Below are 15,104 nucleotides of genomic sequence, written 5' to 3' on the forward strand. Positions count from 1 at the left end.
ATGAAAGATGTCAGGATGTGTCACCCACTGCACTCCAGCCTGGGCGACAGAGCGAGATTCCATCTCAAAAACAAAACAAAACAAAACAAAACAAAACAAAACAAAACACATTTATTGAGCACCTAATATGCCTAGCTGCTGTCTAGGCACCGGGAATATGACAGTTAATGGGATTCAGTCCTGATGTCAGTGCTTCTCAATGTCAATGTGCATATGAATCACCTAGGAATTTTGTTAAAATGCAGACTTTTAATTCATCAGGTCTGGGTGGGATCTGATATTCTGCATTTCTTAAAAGTTCCCAGGTATGCCGATGTTGCTGGTCTAGGGACCTCACTTTGAATAGCAAGGGATTGGAGGATGCCTGGATGAGTGTTTATGATACATGATGAAGAACAGGTAGCATTTGGATGTGGCACCATCTGTGTAACTGTGTGGCATCTGACAAGGTCTGTATATGTGGCATTTAAGTGATCATTGGTGACAACCAGATAAGGGAGAAATGACATGACATTTGATTAAGCACGACTAAGTCTGAATGAATGTGTGTGATGTCTAAGTAAGTGTGAGTAATATGTAAGAATGTGTGTGTGTGACATCTGAAGGAGTGTGTGTAAGATCAGAGTGTATGAAATCTGAGTGAATGCATGATGCTTGAGTAACTGCAAATCTTGTGAATAAATGCAAATAATTTATTGGAGTCAATAGCACTATAGGTTGATCCAATGCACTATTTATAATTTATATTAAGTCTCCCTTTTATAGCTGAGAATCATTTTCCAAGTTTTTGCATCCAGAGGCATCATCTACAACTTCCTTTCCTTTTCTCTTGGCCTTGGATATAGCCTATCATTTCTTTCCCAGTTGTTCTGTTTCTGGAGTGGGGATAACGAGAATATTCAGTTACTTGTTGAGGTCCCTTCCAACTTAGGTACCAGGGAAAGCAAGCTCCAAATATATTAATTAATCCATTCCTTGAGCTGCCCCACCCCATCCCCCATGTCAGAGTCATGAATCATAGAGTATCTTCTGGGTATTCAGCAGTCATGCAGTTGCATTTCCCTCTCTTGCTCCAGGGGCTCCTCAAGGAAGTTGAACGGCATCAGAGGTTAGAAGGGTAGCAGATGGTGTAGTAAGATGAGCCCAGGTCCCAGGTAGGGTATAGCCCAGTGGGAGTAACAACTCAAAACCTCTGCCAGGTCCTGTAGGTTAACAGACCCCATCAAGATCAATAACAGAGCTTCCAATCTTTTTTTAGGGGCAGACAGGAGGAAAGACCAATTGACAACATCATCAGTCCAGCATCTCAAGACTGGAAAAGACTTTGGAATTTATGTGAAACCAACTGCCTACCCAAAGAAGGACTACCTTCCACTCCTCCCGCAAGGTTCCAGTCAAGGAATAATCCATACTTCTATATAGCTCCGTGGATGGAAACCATCATTCCAGGGGTCAGGGCCTTAGGCTGACACGGAGTTGGCTTCCAGATTTGTGTTTGGTTAGATCCAGTAATACAGACTGCCAACTGAGAACTCCCATCTATGATTTTTCCTGATTGATCTGTCTTCTTTGAGCTTTAAAGTCCTTATCCTGTCATCCACAAAACCACCTGATTCCCTTGAAAACTCTTCTCTGCCATCACAGCCTGCCCCTGTTCAGAACCATTTAGTGGTGACTCATTGCTGACAGAGTAATATCCACATTCTTTAACCTGGCATTCATGCAAGGGCATAGCAAAGGGAGAACATAGGTCCATGGATGCAAGTTTACAAAAGTGCCACAAAGATGCCAGCCAATAATTTATTTCAACATTGCATTGAGTAATTATCTATAGATTTGCTGAACATCAGGTGTATGAATGCACTCTTGTTTTGCTATGCATTTATTCAATTCTGAGCTATTCTAGCACCAGTGTAAGGAGAGAGGGCACAAACACATTACATTGAGCTTAGGCACCATTTGTGTTCACCAATCTTTTCAGACTCACTCCTTCCAATTTCCTTCCCTTTTAGCTGGGTTGTATGTAGGTAGAAGTGCTGTGAGGGAAAAGCTACCTCCACATTCTGCTGCAGTGGAAGAGGGAAAGTGTGAGGTGGAATGGGGCTATTCCTTTTATCTGGGTCATTTTTTTCTCAGATAATTGAGCGATTCCCCTCCTTAGCTCCTTTTTTTCCTAGAGTGAGTGACTGCCCTGGTTTGCCTAGAACCAAGGGATTTCCCAGGGCATGAGATTTTCAGTGCCAAACCAAGACAGTGCTGGGAAAACCAGATGGTTGATCACTCTAGTTGCTCAATTGTCTACTTAATGGAGGGCTTCTCCTGACCAGCCACTCTATCTAAAATAATGCACACTCCCTTCCCCACAATCTCTTTTGTTTTACCTTACTTTATTTTTCCATTTCAGCTCTGTTTGTTTGCTTATTTTCAGTCTCCCTGGCTGCAATGTAAGCTCTATGAAGGTGGAATTTTTTTCTGTCTTGTCACTAATATATCCCTAACACATAGAACAGTACCTGATACATAACAAGCAATCGATACCTACTGTTGCCTGACATTCGTCCAGTTTGCTTCTAGAAAGCTTGAGACATTGTTGTTTTTTAAAAAATTGCTGAACTCCAAGGCTTGGAGGACTTACTACCTGTCATGGCTACTGGCGATCACTTACTCTGCCAGGTGTCCTGTTAACAGGGTTTGACCTGTCATTTAAATGTAAATACGGCTTAGGTTCCACTCTGTAATTTTGAGCTGTTTATCCTGGCAATCCGACCTCCTTAATACCTCTTGTATTCCTCTCTTCTTTAAATCCCATTGTCCTTGTTCCAGATTAGGCCTTAATACCTCTAAAGCATTGACTGTTAAAACAGATCAAACTCATCATGCTCCAATTTGGTTCTAGCTTCAGGGTTTTTGCTTTAGTTATTTATTCCCTCTTGCTTAGAACATTCTGTCCCCAGATCTAGTTGTGGGTGGGCCCATTGTTTCATTCGGGTCTCAACTGAAATATCACCTCCTCAGGGAGGCTTTCCCTGACTTACCAATCCAAAGAAGCCCCAGCAGTCACTCTTCTTTTACACTATTTCATTTTCTCCATAACATCTATTGCTTTCTGAAATTAATTATCTTTATTTTTCTTATGTGGTTATTTACTGTTCTCCCTGCCACTAGCTTCATAAGCACAGGACTTTTGTTTGTCTGGTTCACTATTCTAACCCCAGAGGCTAGCACAATGCACAGAACATACTAGGAGCTTCCAGGCTAGTCCCCTCCAATCCACCTACAGCAGCCTCCAAAGAGCTGTTCCTAATCTGCAAATCCGATGTCAATCTTCCGCCTAAAATCTTTACAGGCTCTCTTACTGTCCCTGGGATAAAGTCAAAGCTTCTCAGTCCAGTGTACAAGGCTCTCTAGGAACTGTGGGTATGGACAGTCCACAGCTTGTTTTTGACTTCCCTTCCCCTCTCCCCAACTTGAACCCTCTAATTCAGACGTACTAAAATGCATACAGTTCTTGGATCCTCCAGGCTTTTGAAAGCCCACATACTTTCATTCATGTTGTTTCCATTGCCTGGGATACCATTCCTTTGCCTTGGCACTGAGAAAACCCCTACTCCTTCCTGACTGTAGAGAACCGTGTGGTTTATGAACAGCAATCTAGTTGGCAGGAGGAGTGTGTTAAGACTTTCTTATAGTTGTATATGTACACCAAAGCCACTAGATTTACTCATCTGGGATATTACTGACTTGAAAATTCAGCCAAGTCTTCTTAGGATGACTTTTAAGAAGTAGCTATATTGAGGTATAATTTACATGCCATAAAGTTCACGTTATACATGTACAATGCAAAAATTTTAGTAAATTTATAGGGTTGTATAATTATTACTGCAATCCAGTTTCAGAACATTTGCATCACCTCCAAAAATTCCCTCCTGTCTGTTTACATTTAATCTGAACTCCCACCTCCAGCTCAAGGCAATGATTGATCTGATTTTCATCTCTATAAATTTGCCCTTTCTCTGAATTTTGTATAAATCATATAATATGTAATCTTTTGTGTGTATCAGTACTTTATTTATTTTATTGATGAATAGTATTTCCTTTTTATAATTTCAACTTTTATTTTAGATTCAGTGGGTACAGGTGTAGGCTTGTCACATGGGTGTATTGTATGATCCTGAGGTTTAGGATGTGAATGATCCAACCACTCAGGTAATGAGTATAATACCCAATAGTCAGTTTTTCAACCTTTACCCCTCTCCCTCCCTCCCAGTGTCTATTGCTGCTATCTTTATGCCCACAAATACCTAATGTTTAGCTCTCACTTATAAGTGAGAATATGTGGTATTTGGTTTTCTGTTCCTTTTTAAATTCACTTAGGATGATGGCCTCCAGCTCCATCCATGTTGCTGCAAAGGACATGATTTTATTCTTTTTTATGGCTGCATAGTATTCCATGGTATATATGTACCACATTTTCTTTTTCCAATCCACGATTGATGAACACCTAGGTTGATTCCATGTTTTTGCTATTGTGAATAGAGCTGCAATGAACATATGAGTGCATATGTCTGTTTTGTAGGATGATTTATTTTCTTTTGGATTTATACCCAGTAACAGAATTGCTGGGTCTAAAGGTAACTCTGTTTTAAGTTCTTTGAGAAATCTCCAAACTGCTTTCCGCATTGGCTGAACTAATTTACATTCCCACCAACAGTGTGTAAGTGTTCCTTTTTTGCCACAGCCTCAACAGCATCTGTTATTTTTTAACTTTTTCGTAATAGCCATTCTGATTGCTGTGAGATGGTATCTCATTGTGTTTTCATTTGCATTTCACTGATTATTAGTGATAATGAGTATTTATTTATTTATTTATTTTATTATTATACTTTAAGTTCTAGGGTACATGTGCACAACATGCAGGTTTGTTACGTAGGTATGCATGTGCCATGTTGGTTTGCTGCACCCATTAACTCGTCTTTTACATTAGGTATTTCTCCTAATGTTATCAATCCCCCAGCCCCCACCCCACAACGGGCCCTGGTGTGTGATGTTCCCCTCCCTGTGTCCATGTGTTCTCATTGTTCAACTCCCACTTATGAGTGAGAACATGTGGTGTTTGGTTTTCTGTCCTTGTGATATTTTGCTGAGAATGATGGTTTCCAGCTTCATCCATGTCCCTGCAAAGGACATGAAGATGATGAGTATTTTTTCATACGTTTGTTGGCTACTTGGTTGCCTTCTTTTGAGAAGTGTCTTTTCATGTCCTTTGCCCATTTTTTAATGGGGTTATTTGTTTTTTGCTTGGTGATTTGTTTACATTCCTTATAGATTCTGGATATTCGACCTTTGTTGGATGCATAGTTTGTGAATATTTTCCCCCGATTCTGTAGGTTGTCTGTTTACTCTGTTGCTGTGCAGAAGCTCTTCAATTTAATTAGAACGCACTTGTCAATTTTTGGTTTTGTTGCAATTGCTTTTGGGACCTTAGCCAAAAATTCCTTGCCAAGCTTGAGGTCAAGAAGGGTATTTCTTAGGTTTTCTTCTAGGATTTTCACAGTTTGAGGCCTTATATTTCAGTCTTTAATCCATCTTGACTTAATTTTTGTATATGGTGAAAAGTAGGAGTCCACTTTTATTCTCCTGCATATGGCTAGCCACTGAATAGCATTTCATTGTATGTATATATCACATTTTGTTAATCCATTCATTTGTCAGTGAACAGTTTGGTTACTTTCATCTTTTGGCTATTGTGAATAATGCTGCTGTGAACATGGCTGTCAAATATCTTTCCAAGAACCTGCTTTAGCTTCTTTTCAGTATATCAAGCAGTGGAATTGCTGTACTGGGCAAGGATTTTTTGAGTAAGATCTCAAGCAATGAAAGCAAAAAATAGACAATGGACAGATGTGATTACATCAAGCTGAAAAGCTTCTGCACAGCTAAGGAAACAATGAATAAAGGGAAGAGACAACCTGCAGAATGAGAGAAAGTATTTGCAAACTATGCCTCTGACAAGGAGTTAATATCCAGAATATATAAGAAACTCATTTCAATAGCACGAAAACCAAATAATCAAATTTAAAGTGGTCAAACATAGACCAATGGAACAGAATAGAGAACGCAGAAATAAGACCTCACACCTCACACCTACAACTATCTGATATTTGACAAACTTGACAAAAACAAGCTAGGGGAAAGGATTCCCTATTCAATAAATGGTGCTGGGATAACTGGCTAGCCATACGCAGAAAATTGAAACTGGACCGCTTCCTTATACCATATACAAAATTTAACTCAAGATGAATTAAAGACTTAAATGTAAAACCCAAAACTATAAAAAGCCTAGAAGAAAACCTAGGCAATACCATTCAGGACATAGGCACAGGCAAAGATTTCATGACGAAGATGCCAAAAGAAATTGCAACAAAAGCAAAAATTGACAAATGGGATCTAATTAAAATAAAGAGCTTCTGCACAGCAAAATAAACTATCAATATAGTAAACAGACAACCTACAGAATGGGAGTAAATTTTTGCAATCTACCCGTTTGACAAATGTCTAGTATCCAGAATTTACAAGGAACTTGAACAAATTTACAAGAAAAAGCAAACAACCCCATTATATAGTGGGCAAAGGACATGAACCAACACTTTTCAAAAGAAGACATACATGCAGCCAACAATTATATGGAAAAAAAAAGCTCAACATCACTGATCATTAGAGAAACAAATCAAAACCACAATGAGATACCATCTCACACCAATCAGAATGGCTACTATTAAAAAGTCCAAAAACAACAGATGCTTGCAAGTTTGCAGAGAAAAAGGAACGCTTATACACTGTTGGTGAGTATGTAAATTAGCTCAACCACTATGGAAGACAGTGTGGCCATTCCTCAAAGACCTAAAAACAGAAATACCACTTGATCCAGCAATCCCGTTACTGGGTATATACCCAAAGGAATATAGATTTTTCTGTTATAAAGACACATGCATATGTATGTCACTGCAGCACTTTTTACAATAGCAAAGACGTGGAATCAACCTAAATGCCCATCAGTGATAGACTGGATAAAGAAAATGTGGTACATATATACCATTGAATACTATTCAGCCATAAAAAAGAATGAGATTATGTAATTTGTAGGGACATGGATGAAGCTGGAGGTCATTATCCTTAGCAAACCAATGTAGGAACAGAAAACCAAATACAGCATGTTCTCACTTATGAGTGGGAGTTAAATGATAACTCATGAACACAAAGAAGATGACAACAGACACTGGGGTCTACTTGAGGGTGGGAGGAGATAGAGGAGCAGAAAATAACTGTTAGGTACTAAGCTTAGTACCTGGGTGATAAAATAATCTGTAAAACACACCTCCAGGACACACATTTACTTATGTAACAAACCTGCACATGTACCATTGAACTTAAAAGTTAAATAAAAAATGGTCAAAATACCTGAATATACATTTCTCTAAAGAAAACATGCAAATCATCAAGAGCTATGTGAAAAATGTTTAACATCCGTAATCATCAGGGAAATGCAAATCAAAACCACAATGAGATACTACCTTACCCTCATTAGAATGGTTATTATCAAAAAGACAAAAAGTAATGAATGCTGGTGAGGATGTAGAGAAAAGGGAACTCTTACACGCTGTTGGTAGGAATGTAAATGTGTACAACCATTATGGAAAACAGTATGTAGGTTTCTCAAAAAATTAAAAATAGAACCACCATTTGACCCAGCAGTCCCATTACGGGTGTGTATCCAAAGGAAATGAAATCAGTATTTCAGAGACATTTGTACTCCCATGTTTATTGCAGCACTATTCGCAATAGCCAAGATAAGAAATCAACCCAAATCCCCATCTAGAAGTGAATGGATAAAATATCACACACACACACACACTCTCTCTCTCTCTCTCTCTCTCTCACACACACACACACACACACACAAACACACACACAATGGAATACTATTAAGCCATAAAGCAGAATGAAATCCTGTCACGTGCAGCAACATGGATGAGCCTGGAGGACACTATGTTAAGTGAAATAAGCCAGGCATGGGAAGACAAACACTGCATGATTCCACTCATGTGAAACCTAAAACAGCTGATTTCATAGAAGTAGAGAGTAGACTTGTGATTACCAAAGGCTGGGAAGTGTAGAGAGCGGGGCCGGGAGAAGTTGGTCAATGGGTACAAATTTACAGTTAGACAGGAAGAATAAGTTCTGGTGTTCTATAACACAGTAGGGTGACTATAGCAAATAACAATGTAGTATGTATTTCAAGATAGCTGGAAGAGAAGATTTTGAATGTTCTCACCACAAAGAAATGATATATGTTCAAAGTCATGGATATAGTAATTACCCCAATAATTACTCCCATTTGATCATTATACAATGTATACATGCATTGAAACATCACACTGTATGCCAGAATATGTACAATTATTACGTGTCAATTATACATGTAAAAACTAATTAGATAAAGCAAAGTTCAGACTGTTTCCAAAGCTGCTCCAGGTTTTAATTTCTCTTTTGAGTCACCTAGGCACATGCACACAGCCTCAGGACAGGGCAGGAGGCTTGTGACCTCTCAGGTTCCACCCAGGAATATGCTTGTCCCAACCATGACTACAACCTCAGGATAGTAAAGCCTGAATTGTTAGGTTCTCACCCACTTGCCCACTGTCAAGCAGTCACTTCCACTGACAATGATGCTCATCATGGGCATTGTCTACTGCTCCAAGTCAAGTGAGCTCCCATTGACAGTGGTAGGGAAACTGCAGGTGCTCATTGCCTGTACCACCCTTGCAGAACTTCTTCACTTGTCTAGCTAAGGGATGGGGATAGGAGCAACCCAAGGTCAGAATGCCATAGATTCTCACTGTTCTTGTTCCAAGTTCAGCAGTTTTTAAAGTATAAACACTTCTTAGATTGTCGTATGCCTTTGGGCTCTGAAAAAGTTGTGTTTTATCAGTTTTGTCTAGCTTTATAGTTACTTTTTTTGGTAGCAAGATTTGCTGATCTCCCTATTTAGCCATAGCAGGAAATTTCTCAGGATTATTTTAGTCACACTACATAAAATTGAGAAACTGCAGTTATTTATGTTGAAGAATTTAATTAATTATCATTCAATTTATATGGGATGGATGAGCAGTTGATGGAGCTTATACTGGGAAAGGCTAATATTCCACAAAGCCACCCCTAAGCCCCTATATTACCTGGTATACACACAAATCTCTCTTTTTTGTTTTCTATTGTCTGTTTATATCCATCTCCTCTCAGGTCTTGGAATGTCTCAGGCCTAGGGACGAGGTCTGAGTGCTCTCTGGTTCCCAAACTTCTCCAGCAATAACCTAGCACAGAGAATTTTTCTGTAAATGTTAAGATGAACGAATCCACCAACTGGGGAAGAGACCCACTGGAGGTGTGACCCACTGACATTACCCCCACAGTGTGGATTATCCCCAACATGACTCAGCTAGACAGGGTGAATAACAGCCTTGAAGAAGGACTTGGCAAGTTTCTCTGCCACTAACTTACTGTGAGATCCCGGTCAAAGTCTTTTCCCTCTCTAGGCCTCAGCTACTGCATCTGAGAAAGGAGAGTATTGGAGTGGAGAGTCTTTAAGGTACCTCCTACCTCTGCTTGTCTGTAAGGAATAATAATAACATTAAATACCATTTATGTATTGGAACTTGAGTTGGGTACTATGAATATGTATATGTGTATATAAATACATATATTTCATCCTTAAAACCCTGCAAAATAGGACTGATTCTCTCCATTTTACAAAGCAGAGACAGACTTAGCGGGGAGAGCTGACTGAGTCACACAGCAGGGGAGAAGGAAATGATGTGTGCCCACACCTACTCAAGTGGATGACAGTAGAGGAGACTGGACACTCTGTTCTGTACCATCAGTCTTTTGTACCATCAGTCTTTTGTACCATATATCTGTTTGCTCTTAGCCCTAGTGGTCCTTGAGCTGTAGCCCTGGAACCCTGGAGGCACAGGTTTAACCATCTCCTATGCATCCTAAGAATTTTCTGGGTCTAATGTGAACAGACAGTTAGTGACTACGTAGGGACCAGATAAGAAAGAAGAGGATTAAGGGTAGAGACTGAATGCAATGCTCTCTTCCTCTTCTCTTGCTTTTTGAAGTCTATCCAGCTCTGAAGGTCCAGAAGCTTCACTTCCTCTGGAATCCCTCCCAATATTAAAACTTGTTCCAGAGGATTTGGTGCTATTTTCCTAAGCATTCCTATGTGGGTGAAGCACTCACTCCAATCAGCCTTGAAGGAGAACAGGGAGGAGGACATCTCTCTTGTAATCTCCACATTTTTCTCCTAGTGTTGCTAGTTTACCATACTTGGGAAATGCTTATTGAGCAACTGGTCGCAGAGTATGTGGTTCCACTGTAGAAGCCCTGGATAGAGTGATACTAAGGCCAGATATAGTGGGTATTTTACTTCTATTTTTGGTCACCAATTCTTTTCTTGTGCTTGGTAATACACTATCTTATGAGGTAGAGCCTATCTGCCACCAGAGAAGCTGAAAAAGCCACCTACTCACTACTCAAACTTCTTTGAAAGTAGGGCTTCGGCACATGACCAGACTCCACCAGTTACATTAATATATCCCTTGGAATCAGGAGTTGATGCTGAAGGAAGGAGGGAATGCATGGAATCTATTCTGGTGATGGGTGAATGCAGCTGAAGATGGGACAATCTGGTTTCCAGAGGCAATGGAAGTGTCCAGTCCACCACTACAAATGGTGGCATCCAGTTTCTAGTGGTGTTGTGAACAGTGTTTCCTCTTGGAAACTTCTGAGGTGAGATTTTGGGCATCATTCCTGGCTATGTTGCTTCTGTACCTGGTTCTCCAGCTCTTTCAGACTCTGTGAACTATCTAATACCTGTTTTGCAAATTCCTTTCTACTTAAATCAGTCAGAGCTTATTTCTATTGCTTATAACCAAGAACTGACACGTTGGGGATTCTAGTCCTGGTTCTGCCATTGACTTGTTCTGTCCTCCAAATTAAATCATGCACACTTTCTTTGCCTTTTTTTTTTTTTTTTTTTGAGACGGAGTCTCGCTCTGCTGCCCAGGCTGGAGTGCAGTGGCCGGATTTCAGCTCACTGCAAGCTCCGCCTCCCAGGTTCACACCATTCTCCGGCCTCAGCCTGCCGAGTAGCTGGGACTACAGGCACCCGCCACCACGCCTGGCTAACTTTTTTTGGTATTTTTAGTAGAGACGGGGTTTCACAGTGTTAGCCAGGATGGTCTCGATCTCCTGACCTCATGATCCGCCCACCTCAACCTCCCAAAGTGCTGGGATTACAGGCGTGAGCCACCGCGCCCGGCCGGCCTCATTTTTATCGTCTGTTCACAATGGCGTTGCCAAATTGCAGATTCCACCTGACTTACATAAAGGCGAAGGGGATGTGATTGTTTTGACATCTATCATTGATTGTTGTGAAGAAACAGCTACATGAGGATCTGTCAGAGCTCATCACTGTGTTGTCATTTTGTGCCATGGCTTCTAGGAAGGTCAAGATTTTTGGCTGCATTGCAATAGCTTTATCTTGACTTGATCTTCTGGTACAAGTGCTACTCCATTATTATTGGGTACTTATTCCTTTGAACTGGTTTACAGTGTTTATTATAGCGAAATCATTTATTCTAATGTAGTGACATGCTTGGTGGTCTATCCAGCATCAATTTTACCCCTCATCCAATATACAGCAGCTATGCAGTTAGGTGGGGTTGACATAACCCTTACATCCAAGAATGGGCCCATATTTGTCCTAAGCCAGTTAGCACAAACTCATATCCTAGGACACAATGATTGGTTTTGAAATGGACATGCACCCAAATTAGAGTGAACATCAACTTTTCTTCAGTGGTTGTTGCTAATGGTAGTCACCCTGTGATCAGGAGTGTCAAGCTTAATATAGAGTGGCTTTGTGGAAGGGAGAATGGAGAGATGGAAAGAAGCTGGATCCTTGATGACATGATTAAGCAGCTGGACTTGTTTAGCATTCATCTGAAGCCCACTGTACTTCTGGATTCCTTTTCAGTTACACAAGCTGATACATTCTCGTTACTAAAGCAATTTGAATTGGATTTTCTGTTACTTGCAATCAAAAGCATCCTAACAAAAAGATCTATAAAATCTCAAGATGTTTGGAGAAAGAGGTGAGATTAATTAATGAATAAATGTTTTGGGAGGCCCACAGACATCTTACACTAATATATGTTCCCTACCAAAGCTTGCTTCTCCTGTGTTCCTCCATCTTAGGAAATGGCTCCAACATTCACTCAGCTGCCCAAGCCAGAAATAAACATGGAAGTCATGCTAGACTCCTTTCTCTCCCTTACCTCTAATCAAATCAGTTATCATAACATCTGCTTTTTACCTCTTTGTTATCTCTGCAGTCTGCCCTCATCTCTCCAATTCATTGCCACTGTTCTAGTCCTAATACCATGGTTCACAAGAACCTCCGTGATCTGGCTCCTGCTCCCCTCACATCTCATCCTCCTCTCCTGCCCTTGAATTCTCTACTCTCGCTATGCTGAACTGTTTCCTGCACAAAATTTGGCAGTTTTATTTATTCCCTTGTAGCAGGTCAGCTCTATGAGTGAAGGAACCATGTCCAGGTGTTCCCTTCTGAATTCCCAGCATGCAACAAAAGTGCTTGGTACATGCTAGGAGCTCAACAATGTTAGTAGAATTAATGAATGAATAAAAGAATGAATCTTTCAGCCCTTGCTCAAGATAACCCCTATGTCTGAGACGCTCTTCTCTGATGCTGTCTCCTCTTTGACTAATTCTTTGTCCTTTTAGACTAGGCTTGGATATTACCCTCTCTGGAAAGCCTGCCCTCTAACTCCCAGGCTGGATTCCTTGAATATCTGGGGCTCCTACAGATCCCTGTGCTCACTTTTGTGCTAGCACTGGTCACATTGTATTGTCATTGCTTCAACATCTGTATCACCATGTAGGTACGGTTTTCCTGGAAGTCAGAAGCTAGGTCACATTATCTGTTTTATTCCTAGGGCCCAGCATAAGGTCAGGCACAGAGAGTCTGTGGTGAAAGTTTATTGAATGAAAGGTGTACATGTGAGTCAAGAATGGAGGCTTTGTGTTGATTCATTCCTAACCACTGACTCCTCAGCAAAGCCCAGCCTTCTCCCTTATCTTTTCTTCTTCAAGTCTAGTTCCAAATACATCCACTTCTTGCCTCAGGCTTTACTGGTTCTACTGGAACTGGAAGAAAGCTCACATTCTCATCGATACTCCCTCCTTCCACTTCACTTGTTTCTCCCTGTCATCCGTCTTCCTCTTCAGCCAGCACTCTCCTCACACAGAACACTCTCATGCCCTCCTGTTTCAGGACTCAGGATGAGACCCCTTTCTTCCCTATTCTCTCCTTTTCTCCTCTTTGATAATGGTAGAGCACTCTGGTTCTGTCAGGCTTGGCATCAAGAGTATTTCAGATTCTTTGTGTTCCACTGTCTGTGCACCCTACTGTCTGTATGTCCCATTGTTTGTGTATCCCAGTGTCTTTGTGTTCCAATGTCTGAGTATCACAATGTTTGAGTATATCCCAGTGACTGTGTGTCCAAGTGTCAGCATGTTTCTGCTTCTGTGCATCCTAGTGTCTTTGTGTTCTAGCGTCTCAGCGTCCCAGTGACTGTATGATCTAGCTTTTCTCTATGCCAAAGTGTCTATGTGTCTTAGGGTCAGGTTAGTGTCTGTATATTTACCTCTATGTGTAGGTGGCAATGTCTCTGTGCCCCAGTGTCTGTGATGTCCCAGTGACTGTACTGGACAGTGTTCCGGTGTCTCAACGTCTGTGTATATATCTCAGTGTCTTTGTTTTTCCAGTTTCAGTATGTCCCAGTGACTGTGCATCTCAGTGTCTGTTTCTGAGTGTTTGTGTATTGTAGGGTCTGGGTGTGTTTCAATAACTGTTTGTCCCAGTCTGTGTGTTCCAGTGTTTGCATATCTCAGTGTCTGTGTGCCCCAGTGTTTGTGTGTGTTACAGTGTCTGTGTGTGTCTGTTAACTATGTGTGGTGAGGTTTGTATGTTCCAGTCAATACGTTCCGTTGTCTGTATCTCCTAATGCCTGTTTCCCAGAGTCTGTACATCCAATTTTCTGTATGTGACAGTGTTGTTATTTCCCAGTGACTGCATGTCCACGTGTCTGAGTGTCTTGGTGTCTGTGCAAGTCCAAGTGTGTGTGTCTGTGTGTGTGAGTTTCCGTGTCCCAGAGCCTGTGTGCCCTAGTGTCTGTATGCCCCATTATTTGTGCATCCCAATGCCCGTGTTTCCTAGTGTTTGTGTGTCACAGAGTCTGTGAATGTCCCTATGTTGGTGTGTCCCAATGCCTGTGGAACCCGTGTGTGTGCACCATTATCTGTGTGTCCCAGAGCCTGTATATCCCAGTACCTGTGTCCTAGTGTCTGAGTGTCTCAGTGACTATAGATCCCCATGTCTCTGTATATTCCAGTGCCTATCTGTCTTAAGGGCTATGTATGTGTCTCAGTGTCTGTGTATACCAATTTCTCTTTATGTAGATGAGTGCACTAGAGTTTGTGTGCCCCCAGCATCTGTGTGTCATAGTGGCAGCATTTGGGCTGTGGATCTGAGTTTCAGTGTTTCTGTATACCTCAGCATCTGTATCTTAGTCTGTGTGTCCTAGTGTCTGTATGTCCCAATGTCTGTGTATTCCCATGTTTGTAACTTCCAGTGTCTATGTGTTCTGGAATCTGTGCATGTCCCGATGACTGTTCCAGTTAGTGCCTGTGTCAATATCTGTACGTCCCATGTTTGTGTGCCCTACTGTCTGTGTGTCTCTGGGTCTTTGTATCTCAGTGTCTATATATCCTAGCATCTTTGTGCCCAAGAGTGTGTATATCTTTTTTTTTTTTTTTTTTTTTTGAGATGGGGTCTCACTCTGTCCCCCAGGCTGGAGTGCAATGGCATGATCTAGGCTCACGGCAACCTCCACCTCCCAGGTTCCAGCAATTCTCTTGCCTCCTGAGTAGTTAGGATTACATGCATGCACCACCACTCCTGGCTA

The 15,104-nt window shown here is 41.2% G+C and overlaps 1 protein-coding gene across 2 annotated transcripts in view; it reads left to right on the plus strand.

Annotated features, from left to right (window-relative positions):
- Nucleotides 1-4,044, plus strand: part of LOC102134461 (phosphoglycerate mutase 1-like) — a 78,011-nt gene extending 73,967 nt beyond the window's left edge. For both annotated transcript variants that reach the window (XR_010584199.2, XR_010584200.2), the window contains one exon: nucleotides 1,259-4,044. The gene's annotated coding sequence lies outside the window, so the exon portion shown is untranslated. The remainder of the gene's footprint in view (nucleotides 1-1,258) is intronic.
- Nucleotides 4,045-15,104: the final 11,060 nt, after the last annotated feature.

Source organism: Macaca fascicularis, chromosome X (genome assembly GCF_037993035.2).
Source record: "Macaca fascicularis isolate 582-1 chromosome X, T2T-MFA8v1.1".
In the NCBI taxonomy this organism is placed as follows: Eukaryota; Metazoa; Chordata; class Mammalia; order Primates; family Cercopithecidae; genus Macaca; species Macaca fascicularis.